The following is a 23,217-nucleotide window of genomic DNA, read 5'->3' as shown; positions in this document are numbered from 1 at the left end:
TCTCCATTCACCTCTCCCCATCTTTTAATTATTTTAGAAGGATATCTCTCTCTCTCCCACCTCCCTAAAGCAACTTCAAGCCTACGCCCCATATATTATGGAAGGAGAAATGTTTTTCAAGTTTCTTAATTAAGAAAATTGCAATATGGTAGCTCATCAAATCCCCATAATAGATATGGGGCTCCTTTACTAAATCACTGAACAAATCACCTGGCAAGGGACACTGAACTGTTAAGTATCCTGAATTTCTTTTTTAAGGATGTCCCATGATTTGTTGTTGCCTAGTGCAGCCTTCAGTATTGTCTGGTGTACAGCCTATTCCTTTCGATCAGCACTTGCAGAAGAGAATAGAGGCATGGAGAATTAGAGTTTGTGGTCTAAGAAGAAACAATGTCAGAAAGAAGATGGAGGACTGAGAAAGGAAAGACACAAGATGAGAAGGGGAAGCGTCTGTGAAAGACAACTAGCAGAACTGTACACCACTGAAAATTTAACCTAGTGATCTGGTACTCAGGAAAGGGGAAACAAGTGAAGACTACAACAGATTCATCTATCTTACCCTCTGCAGAGAGCCTAATTAACCTCAAAATTAGAAATGAAGCCATTAATTTATTTAAAAGATTTTTATTTTTTCCCACTTAAGTTGTACTCCATGTCTTTACAAAAAGAAGTCCCAGATTCTGGTTGCTTCAATCCAGGGAATGTAAGCAGAAGTCCTTGTAAAGACACTGGGTTTGTTCTCCACTTTGCATCCAATAGGCCCAAAGCTAACTACACCATGGACTTCCCACTTTTCTCTTCTAATCTGGCAAACCAGTGGTCCACCTGAATCTCCCTGAAAGAAACAACCATTAGGACTTGGAATTGCAGGAAATTGCTATATATGCCAATGACTTTGTGCTTTTTAATAGCTCTATTAACAAACAGAACAAATCAGACTTTTTGCATGCTACATAATGCATAAAACACTCCTAGATCTATTTTTAATGGGTGTCATTAAGATATAGAAACAGATGTAGAGCTCCCCTGGAGTTCTTAGCTCTGAGGCATCTTGCAGTAAGGTCTCCACTTACAAGAAGTGAGGAAAGCACCATGTTTTAGCACAGGGGTTCTCAGACTTTTGTACTGGTGATCCCTTTCACATAAAAAGCCTCTGGGTGCGACCCCCCTTATTCATTAAAAACATGTTTTTATATATTTAACACCATTATAAATGCTGGAGGCAAAGCGGGGTTTGGGGTGGAGGCTGACAGCTTGTGACCCCACATGTAATAACCTGGCAACCCCCTGAGGGGTCCCATCCCCCAGTTTGAGAACCCCTGTTTTAGCAGGATACTCTTGATGAGATTTAGCTGTCAGGTTAGAGTCCTCTTTAGGATTACCTGAACTGCACATGGGCCACAGGAACAGCATTTTCTGCCAAGCACATGAGGATATTAGATGCAGACTGAGGGCTTGTCTACATCAGAAAGTTGCAGCGCTGGTGAGGGAGTTACAGCGCTGCAACTTAGGAGGTGTACACATCTGCAGGGCACCACCAGCGCTGCAACTCCCTGTTTGCAGCGCTGGCCGTACTCCCGTTTTGTCTCGGGTGTAGAGGATCCAGCGCTGGTAATCAAGTATAGACGCTTACCAGCGCTTTTCTTGACCTCCGTGGAATAAGCAGTTATCCCAGCATACCTGAGGAAGCCTCTGGTAATCAAGCTGGTCTCCTTTCCCGGTTTGCTCTCTCGTTCCCCGAACCGCCGAGCAAGCGGTTCTCCTTCCCTGCGGTTTGCAGGGTGGTTCGGGGAACGCGAGAGCAAACCGCAGCGAAGCTGGTCTCCTTTCCCGGTTTGCTCTCGCGTTCCCCGAACCGCCGAGCAAGCGGTTCTCCTTCCCTGCAGTTTGCAGGGTGGTTCGGGGAACGCGAGAGCAAACCGCGGCGAAGCTGGTCTCCTTTCCCGGTTTGCTCTCGCGTTCCCCGAACCCCCGAGCAAGCAGGTCTCCTTCCCTGCGGTTTGCAGGGTGGTTCGGGGAACGCGAGAGCAAACCGCGGCGAAGCTGGTCTCCTTTCCCGGTTTGCTCTCTCGTTCCCCGAACCGCCGAGCAAGCGGTTCTCCTTCCCTGCGGTTTGCAGGGTGGTTCGGGGAACGCGAGAGCAAACCGCGGCAAAGCTAGTCTCCTTTCCCGGTTTGCTCTCTCGTTCCCCGAACCGCCGAGCAAGCGGTTCTCCTTCCCTGCGGTTTGCAGGGTGGCTCGGGGAACGCGAGAGCAAACCGCAGCGAAGCTGGTCTCCTTTCCCGGTTTGCTCTCGCGTTCCCCGAACCGCCGAGCAAGCGGTTCTCCTTCCCTGCAGTTTGCAGGGTGGTTCGGGGAACGCGAGAGCAAACCGCGGCGAAGCTGGTCTCCTTTCCCGGTTTGCTCTCGCGTTCCCCGAACCCCCGAGCAAGCAGGTCTCCTTCCCTGCGGTTTGCAGGGTGGTTCGGGGAACGCGAGAGCAAACCGCGGCGAAGCTGGTCTCCTTTCCCGGTTTGCTCTCTCGTTCCCCGAACCGCCGAGCAAGCGGTTCTCCTTCCCTGCGGTTTGCAGGGTGGTTCGGGGAACGCGAGAGCAAACCGCGGCGAAGCTGGTCTCCTTTCCCGGTTTGCTCTCTCGTTCCCCGAACCGCCGAGCAAGCGGTTCTCCTTCCCTGCGGTTTGCAGGGTGCCTCGGGGAACGCGAGAGCAAACTGCGGCGAAGCTGGTCTCCTTTCCCGGTTTGCTCTCTCGTTCCCCGAACCGCCGAGCAAGCGGTTCTCCTTCCCTGCGGTTTGCAGGGTGGTTCGGGGAACGCGAGAGCAAACCGCAGCGAAGCTGGTCTCCTTTCCCGGTTTGCTCTCGCGTTCCCCGAACCCCCCTTGAAGCCGCCCAACAGCGCTGCAGTGTGGCCACATCTAACACCACTTGCAGCGCTGGTTGCTGTAAGTGTGGCCACTCTGCAGCGCTGGCCCTATACAGCTGTACTAATACAGCTGTAACAACCAGCGCTGCAAAATTTTAGATGTAGACATGGCCTGAGTCAGCTCCTTGTTCTTTAAAGCTGTCTAATCTTTTATTGGATTAAGAAAGTGGATGATTCAAAGATGTAGTAACAGTATACAGTGTGTTTCATCTCTTAAACCATAGGTCTGGATCAAGGCTAGGTTGGTCATTACTAACATCTGATGAGTGTTCAGTGGCCCACATGAAGTGAATTAGTGATCTTGATCTGATTCCTACTAGAAAAATGTACAGATCACAAAAACCATTTCAGCTGACACTAATATGCCCTATGGTTGGGCAGTCATAACAGAGGGGTCAAGGACTGCATAGGCCAGGAGTGGGCAAACTTTTTGGCCCAAGGGCCACGTCTGGGTGAGTAAATTACATGCAGGGCCATGAATGTAGGGCTGGGGCAGGAGGGAGTGCAGGGTGTGGGAGGAGGTGCGGTGTGCAGGAAGGGGCTCAGGGCAAAGGATTGGGGCAGAGGAGGGGAGCGGGGTGTACGAGCAGGCTCAGGGAAGGCGTGCAGGGAGGAGTGTAGGAAGGGGCTAAGGGCATGGGGTTGGGGTGCAGGAAGGGTGCAGGGTGCGACAGGGGGCTCAGGACAGCGGGTTGGGGTGCAGGAGGGGTGCGAGGTGGTGCAGGAGGTTGGGGTGCAGGCAGAGTGCGGCAAGGGGCTCAGGGCAGGGAGTTGGGGTGCAGGGTGCAGGAGGGGTTCGGGCTTTACCCCGGTGCCGCTTACCTGGAGCAACTCTGGGGTAGCAGCAGCGTGCATCGGGGCCAGGGCAGGCTCCCTGCCTCCCTGCCCTGGCCCTGCGCTGCTCCGGGAAGCAGACAGCGCCATGTCCCTGCAGCCCCTGGGGAAGCGGGAAGGCAGAGGACTCCATGCACTGCCCCCATCTGTGGGTACCTCCACTGAAGCTCCCATTGACCACAGGAGCTTCAGGGGAGGTACCCACAGGCGAGGGCAGCATGCAAAGCTCTCTGCCCCCCCTTCCCCAGGGGCTGCAGGGACATGGTGCCAGCTGCTTCTGGGAGAGGTGTGGGGCCTGCGGTGCCACAGGGGTGGCAATCCCGTGGGCCGGATCCAAAGCTCTCATGGGCCACATCCAGCCCATGGGCCTTAGTTTGCCCACCCCCAGCATAAGTCAATGAGACAATTACTTTAGTAATTCTTGAAAGGATGCATCCAGAGAGGGTAAAGGGCATGTTGACAGTACTGTGTAAGGAAGTTTCCACTACAGCTGCTTGTGCTGTAGCTGATCTGTGGGAAGCACAAAGAACTTCAGTATCCAGGGCTACCTATCAGTCACTTTTCACAAGCACTAAAAATTAACACTCCCCAAGTCTTTCCACATCCAAAAATAAAATAATTTTTTAATTTCCCTGAATAATGCCTGACCAAAAATCATCATAAAATATATGAAATAATATATTCCTAGAAATTACCTTGGAATTGGTGCATCTCTTTCACTCATTATAATACAAAGAGATGGAAAAGTTAAATACCTTTAATTAGACTAATCAAAAAGTGATAATACACAAGCTTTTGGCAAGAGATTCCTTTGCAGCAGTTTTGGGCACTTTTAGCAACCTTTTCTCTAAGGATATATACAGCTATGAACATTTTTCCATATACTGCAATAGGCTTAAAATAATCTCTTCCCGATTCTCACTCCCACGCCTCCTCCTCCCCCCCCCCCTTTGCTACTATTGAGATCAGGATACAGGACTAATGCTTAAAATCAGGGCTATTTCCTGTAATTTGAGGCCTCTGGCAGTCCTATGCCACCGCTTTAAAACTATTTCTCTCCAATTGGATGAGGAATGTCCGAACTTTGTCCTACTAAGTACCGTGTTTAATCATCGTAATTGCTTTTAACAGAAAAGCTTGCTACTGATTTAATGATGCCAATTTTCTTTTGAGAAAACAGTTGTAATGTCTCCTCGGTAAATAAGTGTATTTAACAGGCAAAAAAACAACAATAATAAATAGCCTTTATCCTGAATATGGGAGTACGCCCCTTGAAACTACTTGCATGCAGTGTGGACCCTTGCATATGGAGATGTATAATCTTCACAGGCCACACACACTTCTCTTTAAAGACAGGGGCAGCAACAGGCCATTTTTTAGAAAGCTACAAACTACGTTACCTACCCTGTACCGAACAGCCTGATCTTTTCAATCATAGTTGGAATTAACAGCTGATTTTTGTACCTGACAAGCAGCAGGAGGCTCCCCAGTGTCCCTGAATCCAGCACAGAGCATTGACTGCCGAACTCTGTCTCCCCAGAACTTCTTTAGGCGACATGTACTGTAATCTATGACTGGTAACTTAGCCTGGTTCAAAACCTCAGACAAAACCAGGTTTTCTTTCCCACCTTAAATAGATAAAATAGATGAGAAAAGGGAACATGAAAAACATTTCCGTTCTAAATATGAACATTTCAAGTGACATGGAATGCAATTTAACAGTATCCATGTACAAGTTACAAGAACTTGGGTCTACCGCATTCCAGATGAAAAGATTCCTACCATTCTATTTTTGTTTCTGATTTGTTAATTCTGATTTTTTTTGTTTGTTTTAAATAGTCAAAGGTGTGTGTGTGTCTATTCCACAAGCATAGTCAACTATGAAACTGCATTTTCCCACAACCTATTGTCACAATTTGCAGCTGGGAAGAAGGATCCAACTATTCCTTCATCCCTGGGCAGGGTCATGGTATGTTGGCAGGGCAGTAGAGGGAGGTTTGCACTGCTGCTGTCCATCTTATCTATTTTGCAGATAAGGAGACATCAGCGTCTGGGACTAAAGAGTCTGGCACTTTTTGTGGGCATTAGTTAGAATATAAGCTCTTTGGGGCAAGGATTGTATCACAGATGTTTATACAGTGCTTAACACAATGGGGCTGTAATACAGATTGGAACCTCAAATGTGCTATCCACATATAAAATAAATAAATACATACGTACAGTAACATGAAAACAGGGAAGAACCTCAGAATAAAATGTGAATGGTTGTTGAAAGATTTAGGTGTGCAAGTATTCAGACATGTGGTAGCATGGGCTCTAACTGTTACCATATGTCACGTATACTCTTTGGGACAGGGCCTGTTCTGTGTTTATACAGTAGCTAGGGTTCTTGTCCTTGACTGGGACTCCTAGGTGCTATGGTTATAACATTTGAAAGAATAAGTCAGTCACCTGTTTCAAGAAGTGCTGTTATACTAGGTACTTGCACTTCAGAAGCAATGGAAGCTATTTGGTTTTCTTGTGCCTCAGCACATAGGAAGGCCTCCTGCCTATATTGTTAGGTGCTTTTAAAAGAATCCTTCTCTATATCATTTGAATTTCAAAGAGAAACTGGCTAAAAGTTGGTCTCTGACAGGCATACACTTTCCACAGACTGGTGAAATCTAACCTCTGAACTCATGCTTCGAGAAGCACTCAGAAGTACCTCTTGTGTCCCCCCATCCAGTCACCCAACAGAATTGTCCTGGACGAAGAGTGCTGTCTCTCTTGGGCAGGCAGGCATAGCGAATAAAATGGTTTGTTATAATGTCTTCTACAGGCTTGACCAAGGCAATGTCATAATCCAGCTCGTTTAGGTGAGGGTAGCGGAAACGCTCATGCCGATAAATTCGCTTCACCCTGTAGACTCGCTCTGTGGATTCGGTACGATTAAGGTTATGCTTGCCCAGGAGAATTCGCCAATTTGCTGCATCTTCTACCTTTCCTCTAAAAAATTAAAACAACATATGGTCTCATTATGTTGAACCTAATGCCCTCTTTTTAATGAGTTTTTTCCACCTGATTGTTATGTGCAATACTCCCCAAACTCACATAATTGACCAGATGGCTGTTTACCCCAAACTTGCATGACAGTTATATCAAATGTTGTGAGTTTAAAATTACATTGTTTAGAAGTGCAAAATGGTAGCCTGCTGAAATGAGTGTAGGTGTATTTATGATGAAAAATGAGATCCTGCCATAAAAGTAGATTAGAAATTAGTTTAAAGGGTTCTGCTGACACCATAAATGTAAAGAGCAGCTTGCCTCGTATTAACAGCAGCAAAGATACAGTTTGACTCTTCACTGCAGGAGGAAACAATACATCATTATTTATAGCAGGCCTCCATATACAGTGGGAATAAACATATTATAGATGCTTAGGGGGTATCTATAAAATAGAACAATAAAAAGCAGGTTTAGAGGCTTAGTGCATTTGTCCTTCACCTTTGGACATCGTACATGAATGTATAACAAGGTTTTGCATCAAAGATTCAGTCCCATTTCTAGTTGACTAGGAAAAAGGAATGAATTTTATACATTTCTTTGGGGTAAAATGCATTTCTCCTGAGTAAATGTGCTTTATACCAGAAACTTCGGCTCTGATCCAGCAAGTATTTTTTGGGACTATTCCTGTGCTTAAAGATAGATACATGCTTAAGTACCTTGCTGAGTTGAGGCCTAAATGAGGATTGGGGAGAATGGAATTCATTCCCTCACTGCTCTAATTATGGGCAGGACATAGGACTTGTAGCTTTACATGGGATTTCTAGCTACTGAATCTGTCAAGCTTTGCCACCGTGCAGCTTAAGTGGCATGATGAGCTTTACACAGGGTCTTCGCAATAGGGTGAATCTTAATCTTACACCAAATTACATACTGGCAAGGAGGTTGGCAAAAAAATTTTCAGAAAGTTTGAAGTTTTCTTAATTAGACTTATTGAATAGTTGGAATTACTTATTGCTGAACAAGATCAATTGCATTAGTTTCTGTTGTTACTTGTTTTACACTGTATTTCACCTGCATGGTTTCTCTATACTGTATAAACTAAAAACTACATTACAATTATTTTAAAAGAGGAGTTACCAAATGTGTGACACATTCACAGATTATCATGCATGGTACAAGAAAAGGAACACTAAATACAAAGAAAGTTTACCAAGTACAGAAAATAACTGCTTTCTGTATCATTATGTGAAAGAATAATAGTGGTTTTTTTTGTTTGTTCAAAAACAAGTGTGGAATATTGATCACAGAAAGCAAGACATTTTAAGAACTGAGTAAATCCATATTTGCTTGATTTTATTCCTTCTTGCAATGGTATATTTCTCAATCCAAGTAATAAAACTAGAAGTTATTTTGACCTCATTTATATGCTTTCTTTCAAAATATTTTCCTAAGCAATACCCCATGGTTATCATCTTTTGCATTTTGATGGATTTTTCTTTTGCTATTAACACCCTAATTTCTAGGTTATGTTCCCCAGTTTATATTCCTGAGGGAATGCTGCATCACTGTGCAATGCCGAATTTTGCAGAAATTAACGTGTGCACAGAATTTCCTTTGCCCCACAGTAATGGGCTGCAGTGCTGCTAGCCACCACTAGGGGCTGCTGGACCTGGCAGAGCCCAGCTCAGACATGGAAAACACTGCTAGAAGGGTCCTGGTAATTGCAGTTCCCAGCATGCCCCGAGGGATGGAGCGGGCGGTGCGCAGGAAACTCCCTGAAAACCTGGGACAGAGCATCAGGCTGTTTCTCCCTCTGGATCTCTGGATTCCAGGGGGTAGAGAGCCAGGCGTCTGGGCTAGGGGGACCCACAGCTGGGCTCTGGGGAAGAGGGGGTTTGGATGTATTGGTTGGGGGTGGGGGACCCTGTGGCTATGCTCTGATGGGAAGGGGTTGTGGATTACTACCCCCACCCCCTCAGCTGGGCTCTGGTGGTTGGGGAAGGGGACAAAGAAACAGGAACTGGGTTGTCATAGGGTTTCTTTACTCGTGGGGGAATTTTTGTGTCTCTATTGTTACAGACATACCTGCTGACAGATATTTTGAAATAAATTATCTAAATAATTGAAACTGGCATGATTATGTAGTGTTATTTTGACAAATAAAATTTACAGATTTTTAAAATATTGTGTGCATTTTTTTTTTGGCATACAATGCCCCAGGAGTAAGTTTAAGAACCACCCCATTATTGTTCACAATTTCCTCTGATCAATTTCTATCAATCTTTCTGATGTGTCTCTTTTCATGGTGTCTCTGAGTCACAATGGCTGAAGTACAGAATACATCTAATTCTGCACTTATTTCTCCTTTTAGTGGTAATAAGTTTACAAAAATATATTCCATAACTTCCAAGAACTCAAACAAAAACTGCAAATGTAAAACTCACTTCTGGAAGCAGTGGGCAGCAGTGAGAACCCAGCTTTTGTGAATGAGAGTCCCTCCACAAACATGAATAAATTTGCTATTTGTTCTAGACCAAACCTAGAAAGAAAAATAAAATTAGAAAATAGAAATTTATGTCAGAGGAGGTTTCATTCTTGGGCATATGAAAGGAATGGATGAACTAATGATGGTGTAACAGTGCCCTCTACTGAGCAATATGTGTTACTAGCCGTTGTGGAAGAAATCTATTTATCCCAGCATTCTTTTTTCTGTGTGTAAAATGATTCTAAAGAATTGTTAAGAAAGACCTGTCTGCTAATGCCATTGTGTAATAAAGATGGGGTAGTGAAAACCACTGTTAACTAATAAGCAATAATTATGGAGATATTTGTATGTCCAGACTGCCAAACCATCATTATTATGTTTTACTACTGTAATTAACTCTTGTCTAGCATTGATGCCAGCCCTCTTGCCCCACCCCTCAAGTCTATTCAAAACATTTTTGCAAGGATCAATTACCTTGTTGGTGGTTCTCATCACATCTCCCTCCTCTTTGCATCTCCCTATCGGTTCCTCTTCCAACATTGCAATAAACACATGGAGGGTAACAACATTAATGTGGAAGACAAGGATGGAAGACTCTTGCACTGAAGACTCCTTTGTGTTTTGTTTGTGAATCCTAACACAGCCAATTATCTCTCGTTTTATTTAAACCATAGGATATTACGTTACTTTTAAATTAATTTGCCTATGCATGTTATCCATTTCATATCCAAATTATCAGATGTCAGCCACACATCAATTATTGATTCTTTATGTATACATCCTATTCTCTTCCCTGACTGAGCTTTCTCCTGCAGAAATATAGTCTACTTTAATGGCCAAGAAAAAATGTATCAGTGGTGGAAAGTAGAGGACTATCTGAGTTACAGGTTCTGGAGAAACCAGTTTATAAAAAACTCTGTCTGGATGAATGAGAACATGGTCTCCATGGTCTCCATGTTATCTTGGTGGAATAATTCAGTCACTTACCAATCTACTTTGTTTAGATACAAAACAGATGATATTACTAATGATGAAAATGTGTTGCTGTCTTGAAGTTCTGTATTTTCACCAATGTCATACAGATATACCCTCCATATCTCGTCTTTCTATTTCATCCTTTTAGCCTGCGTCTGTAACCAAGTCTTCATTATTTTCTAGGGAATTATTTTCCCATGAAGCTGCTATACAATTCTTGGTTTTAAAATTTATTTTGAAAGTGGCCAGTCCTTCTACTATTAAATATACAGGGCCGTTAAAGAGAGAAAAGAAAATTCACTAGTTGGTTTGAGGGGGATTGGGGTGGCTAAAACCTAAATTAAATGTGCTTTTTGGAAAGTATACTTCAATTCAGGTTTGATGGCTACCTACTGTAGCTCACAAGTATTTTACAACCATAAGAAACTCCTTATATTATATATAAAATTATATAAATAGTTCTTAGACCACAATTCCTTTATTAAAAGCTATGTGAAAAATATACTTATTCTATACATACATTTTACCATTGACTTCAATTGGAGAAGCATGTGGCATAATATAGCAACACAAGTTACATTCACTTGCTTGGTTGCACACACACACTCTTAATAAATGTATTATTGACTTCCATAAAAATGTTGTATTGACAAAGAACAACTAGGTTTGTTCCTCTGTCTAAAGGTCATTGATACCTGTAATGAGACTTGCCAAGGCCAAGAATGTGGCCTTACTTCGTTGCCCGATACAATCCTCTCCACTGTGTTTGGTTGAAAATATGGAACACCACAGTTTGTTGGCCAATCTAAAATATACAGATAAATAAAGGAAGTCCGCAAGATCATTTTCGAACAGTAGTAGGCTGATTCTGGAATGATGGAGCATGCAACTCAAACATGCAGAGAATTTGGAAAAATGGGGTAAAATGACAATCATTAACAATGTGCTGTATTCACCAACCTTGTATTCATATTACTCTTTTTTGTACAATTATGCATGCAGGTATAGGAATAGTAAAAAAGTTAGTGGATTTTAAAACTTCAAATATATCAGTAAATACATGGAAGAGTTTATTGTGTGAGCTTATTAGTTTATACACCCACACCTGCTATTTTCAAATGTCTATGACTACTTTGCTTTTGGGCCACAATTCCTTTCGCTTTTTAATTTACAGATGATTGTTTCTCTGGAATGTGTGATCACTTTCTGTTTGACTACTTTGGAGATATCTTATTGTGAGAAGATTTTTCAGATGTTTTATTGGTTTTGTGTTACATATCATTAATTGGACACATTCTTCTGAATTTGCACTCAGATACCTCAAACTGCATCTCTCAGAAACTTCATATTTACCATGGATGCACCCAGAAATAGGGACAAATGCCCTTGACAGGTTTGAAGCAATGTGAATTAAAAGTACAAAGTTGGGTATTTAAAAATAGCCCACCCTACATCAGGAGCCTGATCCTCCAATCTCTAGTTACACAATTGGTTCCATTGTGTAAATCAGGTGCATCCCTCAGACAATCTTGCCAGGTGTTAGTGCCACCATTGGAGTCTCCAAGGCTTCCCTTTTAAAATGAGGCTTTCAAAATATTAACAGGAATGGCAACTTCTGACCTAGGAGCAAACGACTTATTTGGGCTTTCAGGTGGGGTTGCTGAACACGACCAAAGAAAGAAATCTCCATGGAACTCAAATAGCTCCTTCTAATTTGACCCGAGGTGCCCATTTCACCTCATGATATTAATTATTATTATTAATATCTGGTGGGGTTTTTTTTTGCCAGTTTCTAGAGAGCAACCATTAGGGTTTGGTATCATTAAGAGCCAACAGTGTTATGGCACTAATAAAGTCATATTTATAGTAGATATCTTGCAGATCCAGAGAAAGGGGAACATTTGGCAACAGAGAGCACTATTAAGCAGGAAAGGAACGAGCTTATCAAACAAGTTTAAGCGTGTGCACAGGATCTGCTGAATTAAAATCCACTGGCTAATGGCATTAGCCTGTTTAATAGTTTTTTTAAAAAAACAGATCATGTAGTGTCAACTTACCAATGTTCAGGAATTTGGGATGACGTGCATTCTGGAGTGAAGATGCTTGTGCTAAAGAAAGCACTAACAGCAGCATAAGCAAACCGTCTATAATCATTGCCAAGAACTTGATCAGACGAGTAAAGAAGAGAGACTGAATTTTTGTACTGCAGCACAAGCGTCATTACTGAACATGACACTGGAGGGACAGGACCATAAACGCCACTGTTTGTTGTTACTTTCATGATAAATACAGTAAAACAATGCAGGACAGATCAAAACACCAAGGTCTGGATGGTTCTGCCTGTGGTTAGCATTCTTGTTATGCCTGGCTTTGGGAGGGTGGTTCTCAGCAGCAGTTTTACACTGGAAGGTACAAACAAATGGGCATTTCTGCAAGGTACTGTTGTATGTTTAGGGAATTTTGGTCCAACATCCATTTATGATTAATGATTTACAAGTTCAAATTAAGGAAGCCATTGAATTTTTATTGATAAAAATGAGTGGCAGATCCAACCACTGAGCAGCAGATGGGGCTAGGGAACCTATTTTCTATGAAGTAACACAAACATAGTTTAATTCATTGAAAGCTCTTGACCCAGATTCATTAAATGATGCTACCTTTAACCACATAGGGGACAAAATCTCTTCTTCTGAGGCTGAACAGCTTGCAACACCATGTGGTTAATTGTTGCTTGGGTTGCTTTTTTGCCAGTAAGAAAACAGTATGTGGTTGGAAGAGGGTTAAGATTTGTTGGCATCATTTCCTCATTTGTGTTTATTCCCTTCCTTTTTAAAATTCCCTTAAAATGTTGTTTGAGCAATGTATTCCGTCATATATGGAAGGCTGATAATAAGATAGATGGCATCTGTTTAGGTCACATATTAGTTGGGATTAATGCTTCTGAAGACTTAAAGACTGCAGCTTAGTACTCTGCTATCTGAATGCATTGACCCTTCTGCATGTGATGACTATAAGCTCAAGACCCAGCATTTCTAGAGCTTTAGAGAGGCAGAAACTATACATTTGAACAACTGCAGCAAAGCCTTTGAGTGTGTTTCTTGATCTGAGGCCACGTCCAGACTAGGAATTAAAATCGATTTTAGATACGCAACTTCAGCTACGAGAATAACGTAGCTGAAGTCGAATTTCTAAAATCGAGGTACTCACCAGTCTGGACGGCACCGCATCGATGTCCGCGGCTCTCCGTGTCAATTCCGGAACTCCGTTCGGATTGATGGAGTTCCGGAATCGATGTAAGCGCGCTCGGGGATCGATACACCGCGTCCAGACTAGACGCGATATATCGATCCCCGAGCAATCGATTCTAACCCGCCGATGCCGCGGGTTAGTCTGGACGAGGGCTGATACAGACAAGAGTTAAATGTGTGATGAGATTGGACATCCAGCACATCCCCGGAGAGGATATTCCACAGTCTAACAGCTCTAACCATAAGAAAGATTTTTCTGATATTCAACCTAAGTTTTTCTTTTCTTAATTAAATCCCATTATTCTTTGGGGCTTTCTTTTCCTAAGAGGGGCTTCAGTTCTGCAAGCGCATGTCAGCCCTGAAAGGGGGTGACAGTAAGAGGAAATGAACCAGTTGTAGAGTACTCCCCAATGGCAGTTCCCTCTAGGCCAGGAGGCTTAATCTCTCATTTTATAAAGTGGTGATGATGGTGAGAACATTCATTCTTAAAACAACCAGCGTCTTTAGCTGCAAGACTGACATTTCATCTTTCCAAACGAGAAAAACACATAGATCTTGTTCATCTACAAATTACACTCTCCATGCAAAATGAACACACTTTCTTTTACCTTTTGTGCCCCATTGCAGAGCTAGCCTATTTAGAATTCCAGTTCAACACTGGGGCTAGACAACATACTCATTTTCATTGTCTGTAGTGATACAAGGGTGTGCGGTAGTTACAGGCATATTGAAAAAACAAGGGCTCTGCCCAGAGGCACTTACAATCACCAGTTTCTTATCCTCAAATGGCTAGATGGATCTAGCAACAGGAACTATTAAGGGGGTGAGACTTTGAAAAGATGTGGGTCAGACATTGTTTTTTAATTGATCCTTTCATTCAAAACTATTTTACTGAAGAAAGTAAAAAAAAATGTAATTTATAAACCAAATAAAACCCCATCATCTCTATCTTCCTACCCAAGAAAGCAGGACATAAATGACTGCTGTTATGAAGAGGTCTGTATGGCTATTTAGCCCACACTGTAAGGGTTTACTTCCATCTAATAAACATTCTTTTCCTACCCTTTTTTCCAATTAACAATACTACTTAACACTAACATAGGATTTTTCATTTTCAAAGAACTTCGAAACCATGAATTAATCATCTCAACATGGCTGCAAGGAACAGTTGCAAGTATTACCTTCACAGCTGGGTAAACTCATGAGAACAGTGTCTTGCCCACGTCACAGAGAATATAAGGGTCAGTTCCAAGACTAGAACTCGGGAATTTCTGGCTCCCAATCTTGTAGTAAGACTGAGTATGTCTATACTACAAAATTAGGTCGAATTTATAGAAGCTGATTTTTTAGGAAGTGATTTTATACAGTCGATTATATGTGTCCCCACTATACGCATTAAGTCTGTGGAGTGCATTCACAGTACCGAGGCTAGCATTGACTTTCGGAGCGTTGCACTATTAATGCATTTTACAACTAAGTTGTTTTCGAAGTGTAGACCTGTCCAAAGTACATATTGGACGTCAAGTGCCTGAAGGTGCACTGACTTCATCGGAGTTATGCCAATTTACACCAGCCATGAATCTGGCTCTTAGTTTGTAACTCCTATTAATGTTTCCTGCTTTTTATTTCTCCTTCAGAGAACAGCACTCTCAACTCAGATGCACTAGCCAGGTAGACAGGAAAAGCCCCACGAACTTTTGAGTTTCATTTTCTGTTTGGGCAGTGTGGCAAGCTGATCAGCACAGGTGACCATGAGAGTGCTGTCCAGAGCGGTCACAATGGAGCACTCTGGGATAGCTCCTGGAGACCAGTACCATTGAATTGCGTCCACACTACCCCAAATTCAACCCGGCGATGTCGATTTCAGTGCTAATCCCCTCATCGGGGAGAAGTACAGAAATCAATTTTAAGAGCCCTTTAAGTCGACAAAAATGGCTTCATCGTGTAGACAGGATCAGGGTTAAATCAATCTAATGCTGCTAAATTCGACCTAAACTCATAGTGTAGACCATGGCTAAGTAAATCTTAGCTGCACCCTCCCCAAAACTGTTTTTCCTACAAAGAACTACATGACTTCTCATTTTAACAAGGAACAACCTTCTGTCCCATCAAGGACCCCTTACTGGCAGATCACCACATTTACTGGCAGATCACTATTTCCTGGGATTTACAAAAAAGCTAAATAGTTGTCTGAGGAAGATGTTTTGTACTTGGGCCTGTCACCACAGAAGTGATCCTTTCTTATTGCTTCAGATTATAAGAAGGGCAGGAAGAAATGCCTCCCCAAACATATAAGGCTTTGAACAACTGGCTAGTTGCCTTATAGAGAGTAGGGATTCTTTTCATCTGAAGCACCAGCCATTAGCCACAATAGGAGGCAGAACACCAGGTTCTGTTGAATTCATTGCCAGTTTGCATTCTTTCACATGAAGGCAAGTGGAGCCTCTGGGGATGAAAATTTTCATCTTGGAGTCCTGGAAGTTACACATGCAGATCCTAGTGCACCAAGATCAAAGTATATAGTTTATAATCCAAGGGCTAGATTTAAAAAAAATCAACCAGCATATTTTTTATTTTTATGATTTTAGCAAGTGCTGGTGTTATTTGTTGTCTCTCAGAAAAACTGGAGCCTGGTTAGTGCTCATGAAAGTCTTGGAGATCAAAGAACTCCAATCAAGAACAGGTACATTACAGATGGTTATTTTGCAACTTTCTTCTTTACTGCCCAGCCCAATGCATCTCCAATACTGATCTTCAGGGGCCACTTTCAATAGGCGAGAGAGGGGCTAATTCAGTTCTTGGCCTCTTCTCCAAGACTGGAAACAGCAGATTTAATGATATTCATACTTGTTTATTAGTAACTGGACTAAGATAATTCGTTTCACACACGCAACCTAACAAACATGTAATACCTATTTTCAGTCAACACCAATTTGGGCTAGATCTGAACCAGTGACCTAGAAGGGAACAGCTTTGTAACTTACACTTTAAGCAAGCTGTGAGCCATCCAGAATCCATGTGTTCAGATACTAGCTGATCCTTCCAGTGCTAAGTTACCAGTCTCTAAAATTTATTAATTAACCACTATTACTTTGTGACTAGGAGCTATCTTGATAGTTCCAACATGCCCTTCTCCCCAGCATCTAGACAGGTCAGCACGAATTGTTATCCAGAATAGCATCTTGTGGTTTTTGGAACATAAATTTGGTGCCAACTCTCTTTCAAAAGCTGTTAGTTAAATTTTAAATACAGACAAGCCTGAATCTACAGCATTCCAAGTCATTAGACACTCCAAGTCATTAGAACTCAGAAGTCAAAAACTACAGTTCTGTCTCTGATAAATCTAACCCCAGTTCCATGAACATTCACAACAATAATTTTGTACAGTGGTCAAAAACTGAAAAGATTTAATTAATGTGTTACCTGACAGGCATTTAGATTCAAAATATCAAAAGTAACTGTCCGAAAGCCACATCCAAAGTGAACCCAAAATTTTGTGCTATGATGCCTTTAAAAAAAGAGGCAGTTGTCATATTTCATCCACAGAGTTAATATTCAGATGAATATTTTAGTTCTCCTAAATCCCCATTAAAAAATCTCTTCTATTTTAATCCTTTCCGAAAGCAAAGGAAATCTGCAGAGGGACACAGTATATTTGTTAACAAGCCACAGTGACTCAATTAGAAGCCTAAAGACTCGAAATGCCCAAAATAAGGGAGCATCTGGTTTTTTTGATTAACATGACATTGACCTGATTGCCTTGCTGTCCTTCCACTTCATTTGCTGTTTATTTTTCTCCTACAGTGATAATCGGATATTGGTACTATAGTAGCAAATCTGTGCCAATACTGTACTATAGGTTTATTCACTGCAGCAGTTTATATAACCTAGTAGTTGTAGTACTAGCTTCTACATTGTATAGCAGACTACCATTGTTTAAGAGACATTGAGTCTAATTGGTCTCTTCTTTTGCTTATAATTCCCTTCTAATCAATACCAATACTATTTTAGGACTTATTACAATTATTTTGAAAAAAAATTACAGTGATCAGAACTATCCCATTATTTTCAAATGATTTCCCAGAATTCTTTTGTACACACACACAAATTTTGGGAAGAGGGGATCCTACAGTTCACATGGCAAATCAATCAGCTGGAAATTTTAACCTTATAGTTTAAGTTGCATTACATTAAAAGCAAATGAATAGCAACCTGACTTTCGGAACATGTTTCACTCCAGCCAAAGGAGGATACGAGGTTGGTGGGGGGCAAGTTGCTCAGGATGGACCCTGCACTAGTGTATTGTACACATCCAAATGGGCATCCCTGTGACTATATATTTATCACTTATGCAATTTAAAAAAAATCATAATTCAATGTAGATGCACATCCAGAAACCACTAAAAATTAAATTTAATGTCAGGAAACCAAACTGACCACTTATAATCTGTAATATAGACACAGTATGACAGACTAGCCTGAGATACTTTTTTGTGTCATGTGTTTGTAAGAAAGAGTTATTCAGGATAAAATTCACATTACATGATTCATTAGGTATCTTTGGTAATATTGTATATTTATGTCTTAGTTACATTGCAAGCACTAAGTCCTTTGGATACTTACGTAATTCATTATAACTACACCTCTACACCGTCCTCGGGAGCCAAAAAAAGTCTTACCACGTTATAGATGAAACCGCATTATAGTAAACTTGCTTTGATCTGCGTGCAGCCCTGTCCCCCTGGAGCGCTGCTTTATTGCGTTATATCCGAATTTATGTGATATCGGGTCGCATTATATTGGGGTAGAGGTGTATATAGACTAATTTAAGTGATGTAGCAGTAGCGTCTTCTATCTATACATTGTCTGTGACATATGTGATGTATAAAATGAAGTCAGACTAGCAGAATTGAAGTTACTCTGCACATTTATATTACAGATCGCTCTTATTCATTAACTATATAGCAATTACAGTGTAATTAATATTATGCCCTTTATATATTACTGAAGTGGTATTTATGGCTCTGTAAAGTCTAAAATGCAATTAGGTCATATTTTTTTTAAAATAGCATACTATTTTCCCAAACAGTTTCAATGTAATAGGATTTTCACTAAAGAATGTAAGTTGTATTTTTAAAAAGTTTTCCTAACTGTTAATTATTAAAGTACAAAGTACAATAACATGACCTTAAAAGATCTGTCTTTTAGAAAAAAAGTCTATCATTGTTTGTAATATTATTCCCATCTAAGGACTGAGGAGTACTATAGTAAACAAAAAAGTCAAGGAGCTACAAATATACAAAACTTCTGCTTTTTTGGGTAATAGATCTCCTTGGAGTTTCTTGATGAGTTCTCAGGTAATAGATCTCCTTGGAGTTTCTTATTTTATGTCAACTCACAGCTTCCCACCCTATTCTAAAGTGACTAGATTGTCCACACTAGCTGCATTAAGTCTTAAGAGTCAATGTTTATTTACAAGACAGTTTAAATGTTGCAGTCATGTAGCTATGTTCACTCCACAACAGTATTGGAACGGGCACAGCAGCTTGGGTGTCTCAGAGAGTGCATCATTGTTCTAAATGGCTTTTTCTTTGCCTCTTTAGCTGGAGGCGACTCCTCAGTACTTTTCCTAGAGAGCTCTATAGGCTCTGTCTGGAATTGTTCTATTTGAATTTCAAGATGTTTTTGAATGGCTAATCCAAGAACTTCTGGGTCCACGGCTGCCCCATATACTTCCCATGTCATCCCTTCATCATCCCATCTCACTTCACGTACTGGAGACTTTGGGGCCTCTTGGTCATATTCTAAATTAACCTCTGGGAACACATGAGGGTGACCTTCAGCTACAACAGATGGGCTTGTGGCCACAGACTTGCATTCCATTGTTGAAATGGTTTGTACCTCTGCATCTTTGCACTCCAGAGGAGATTTCAGTTCTTTGGTTAAGTCATTCATAGAGGTCATTGTCCATGTGTCTTTAGTCTTCATCATCATGTCTGCACATTGCTGGTCATGCAACACAATGTAAGAAGCCTTCATTTCCTGTTGAGCTCTGCTCTGTTGAACACAGTGCTGAGCGTGAGACAGATGGTCCCCAGGAGCACTACAGCATTTCAGGATTTGCTTTGCATCCAGACCTGATTCACTAACAGATGACACCAGTTTAGGAAAGGTCATCATATCTGAAGCAGACAAGGACTGACAGTATCCAGGAGTTACCGGTTCTCTTCCTGATTCACTAACTGAGCATACCAACCTTGGAACGAGTTGAAGAGATGGTATTGGCAAAGAATGGCAATAGGCAGAAACAGTGCCATCTATCTTCATAGCAGAGTCCTGCCTTGCACTGCAGAGTAGGGCAGTGCTGTTGTGAATTGTCATCACTGTGGGAGAGTATATACTGCTTGACACATTATTGTAAGTCATGCCACCTTGACTAAGCCCAACCGATTGACTGCACATTGTCCTGTTTGAGAAACCACTTCCTGGCGCGTGTGATCCTAGAACAGCAGTGTGAAATGTTCCAGGATCTGTATAAATGGTAGTGTTATGTGTTATACCACCACTGTCAAAGTTGTTTGTGGGCAATTTTTGGTCTCTATGTGACATGAGAATCTGGGTCACCTGGTTTTGATAGTTAGGAGTATTTTCATATGTTCCAGAGCCATATCTCGGTCTTTGGAAAGATGTGTTATGCATTGATGTATCAGAACTACTGCTAGAAGAACTTATAATAGAGTGCGTGGCACTGGTTTTCATGTGGGCAACAGAACTCTGCTGCTTGCAACTGCATGTTAGGTCAGAATGGCTTCTTTGGACTGCAGCTTCCAGTCCTTCCATTCTATTCATACTTTGCTGGTGTGTATCACAAACTGAAGAAATGTTCTCAACAGTGCTACTCTTGACATGCATCTTAGTGTTCTTTCCTTCCAGGGATACTGGAGTCTGGTCAACAGTCAGGAAGCGGTTTGTAGTCGTAGCTCTGTTCTGCACATTATCACCTGGTGACTGATCACTCGTCGTTCTGACAACCGATGAACTTTCCACCATTCCAGACTGTGTGGAAGACCATTCAGAACTAGGAGTACTTCCCACATCATTCTTGCTCACCTGTGTTTGGCAGACAGTACTACTGAGACTCTTCTTGAGATATTGCTTGTTGCTCTGTCTTTCATCAGAACTCACTTGCCCAATGCATGCCAGACTTGAGGAGCTCTTAGACAGAGGGTGGCTGTTTAGATTCAGGGGATGGTGGCAAACAGAATTTAGCGTTTCCTGATGGGAATGGGTTTGGACCCGGTGGCTGTTGGCTGCCATGGCAAAAAAGAGACCTGCAGGAAGGAAAGAGACTTTAAAAAACAATTCAAGAAGGAATATGTAAGTAGCGATATTCAAGATCAGGAAATACTCATCATCCCTATGGATCCACTGCTTAGGCTTCCCTTGCTTTTTATAGTCAAGAGCATGTGCCTCCAGAGATCAAAATACAACATCTTTCTTTATCCTTAAGTGGATCAGCTTGTTTTTACCATTAAGATTGTTATACAAAGGATTTTTTCCCCAAATTGGGTTTGTACTTCATGATATAGAATGAGTTTTTACACATTATAAGTAAGTATCAACCATGTCAAGTCTCTCCTGAGTTTACTGAAAAACTTTTTCCGGTGTCCAGAGACAGGCACTGTGACCACCCACAACTTAACTGAAGGGAAGGCAGGTTTTTAAACAAAGATGAACACTCAGGAGAAAAGTTATTAGGAACCTAAGTTAAACACGTGGTGTCACAAACAAAAAACAAAAATGTTTTCAACAGTCTGACTAAAAATTCTTTCCTCTCACAGCTGTTCAGCTTTTAGTTCCTTGTGATCTCATAATTTTCACAAATTATCCAGTCATCAAGTCTTAAAGCATAAATTGTATTTAAGTTTCTAAATTGGAAAAAAAAAATCAACTCTCTCCCTCAACTCCCCCAAACAAGCAGAACATCCTTTCAAGCCTTATTTATAGATTGTTTTAAAAAAGTGAAAGAGGAGACTATTCTGCTGCTAGCAGTACACACAAAAACACACTGTATATGGTCTAAATTTATCCCTTTCCTGGCAGTTACCTTAACACACTCACATCCACCCACCCAACCACAATTAAGATTACTGCTGGGTTTCCCCCGCTATCTGTCCTACCACAGAGAGACAGTCATGGCCATTTAAACTTCAAGGCTGCAGTTATAGGATTCACCAGGTGAGTTGGCAGAAGAGCTCTAACAAGGCCAATTCAATCAGGTTGGATGAGGCCCATTCCCAACAGTTGACAAGAAGTTCACCCCTTCTTGTCAACTGTTGGGGATGGGCCACATCCACCCTGATTGAACTGGCCTCATTAACACTGACCTCCCCCGACCCCCATCACTCGGTAAGGCAACTCTGCCATCTTTTCATGTGCTGTATATTTATACCTGATACTGTATTTTTCACTCCGTGCATCTGATGAAGTGGGTTTTAGCCCACAAAAGCTTATGCCCAAATGAATTTGTTAGTCTCTAAAGTGTCACAAGGATGCATCGACGAAGTGGCTATTTACCCACGAAAACTCATGCTCCAAAACGTCTATTAGTCTATAAGGTGCCACAGGACTCCTTTGGTGCTTTTACAGATTCAGACTAACACGGCTACCTCTCTGATAAAAGACGCCTTGTTGTTTTTGCTGATACAGACTCACACGGCTACCCCTCTGAAACCAGAAGATTTCTGCAGCTCAGACCAGGGTTTCCTTTTGCAAATTGCCTGAAGAACCAAGAAGTTCATATTAGTTGTTGAAGCTAATATCCAACAGCAAGGTGAAAAATACGCATTTTCAAATGAAATAGTACAACTCTTCTGTCTTTGACAAGAGAACTAGCTAACTTCTGTTAAGAACATACTTGCTTCTACTGCCTGGTATAGAATTATTTGCCTCTATGACCCCTACAAATGTTTATATTTATGTTAATATTTCCTCATTTAGGAGAAACTGTAATAGTAACAGTCTTGTTTTTAACCAGATTTAACAGGCCCCTAAGTAGCTTCTTCCAGTGGCTTTCTTTTTAATATCATTTATTCTATTCTCCTGCTGTTGCAACATCTTGCATTGACTATTTGGCCTATTCACCTTCCTTTCTCTCACCAGATACTTTGATGTATAAGTGAGGTGAAATTATTTGAACAGCTTTCTGCAACAGCAGAATGAATTCAAAAGAATAGACTCCATTTTTCATTTTTAAAAATCTTCTACCCAACCAACACATAGTTAAAATCAAGCTGCAGCATTTAATTTATTAGCATGCATTTAAGTGGCCAGCTCAAAGTAATTTTTCATATAGAAGTACAGATGAAAGTGTTCCTAAATTTCATGCCTCAGGGCTTCGGGGGATTGTCAGTAGAAGTCCAGAAGGAAATATTTTCCCGCACCCAATGTATTTCAGGTTTGTTTCCCCATTCATCCTCTGAAGCATCAAAAAGGGCCATGGCTGGAGATGTGACACTGAAAAGGGCAGGTTGGAACTTGGAGATGGTACTGACAATTCTCTCACTCGGATGTTGGCTGGTGGATCTTTCCTACGTGCTAAGTTAGCTCAGATTTGTACTGGTCACCATTTTGGGGGTCGGGGAGGAACTCTGCCTCAGATCAGATTGGCAGAAACCTGGAGGGGGTTTCGTCTTTCTCTGTAGCATGGGGCATTGGTTGCTTGCTAGGATAATCAGGGTGCAGCTCACCAAATCAATTGCTTGCCAT

General features: G+C 41.7%; 1 pseudogene; it reads right to left on the bottom strand.

Annotated features, from left to right (window-relative positions):
* Positions 1 to 658: 658 nt before the first annotated feature.
* On the bottom strand, positions 659 to 20,624 carry LOC115655501 (annotated as a pseudogene).
* Positions 20,625 to 23,217: the final 2,593 nt, after the last annotated feature.

The sequence above is a fragment of the Gopherus evgoodei genome, chromosome 7, assembly GCF_007399415.2.
Source record: "Gopherus evgoodei ecotype Sinaloan lineage chromosome 7, rGopEvg1_v1.p, whole genome shotgun sequence".
In the NCBI taxonomy this organism is placed as follows: Eukaryota; Metazoa; Chordata; order Testudines; family Testudinidae; genus Gopherus; species Gopherus evgoodei.
Note: the sequence above shows the minus strand (reverse complement) of the source record. Positions and strands in the feature narration are given on the sequence as shown.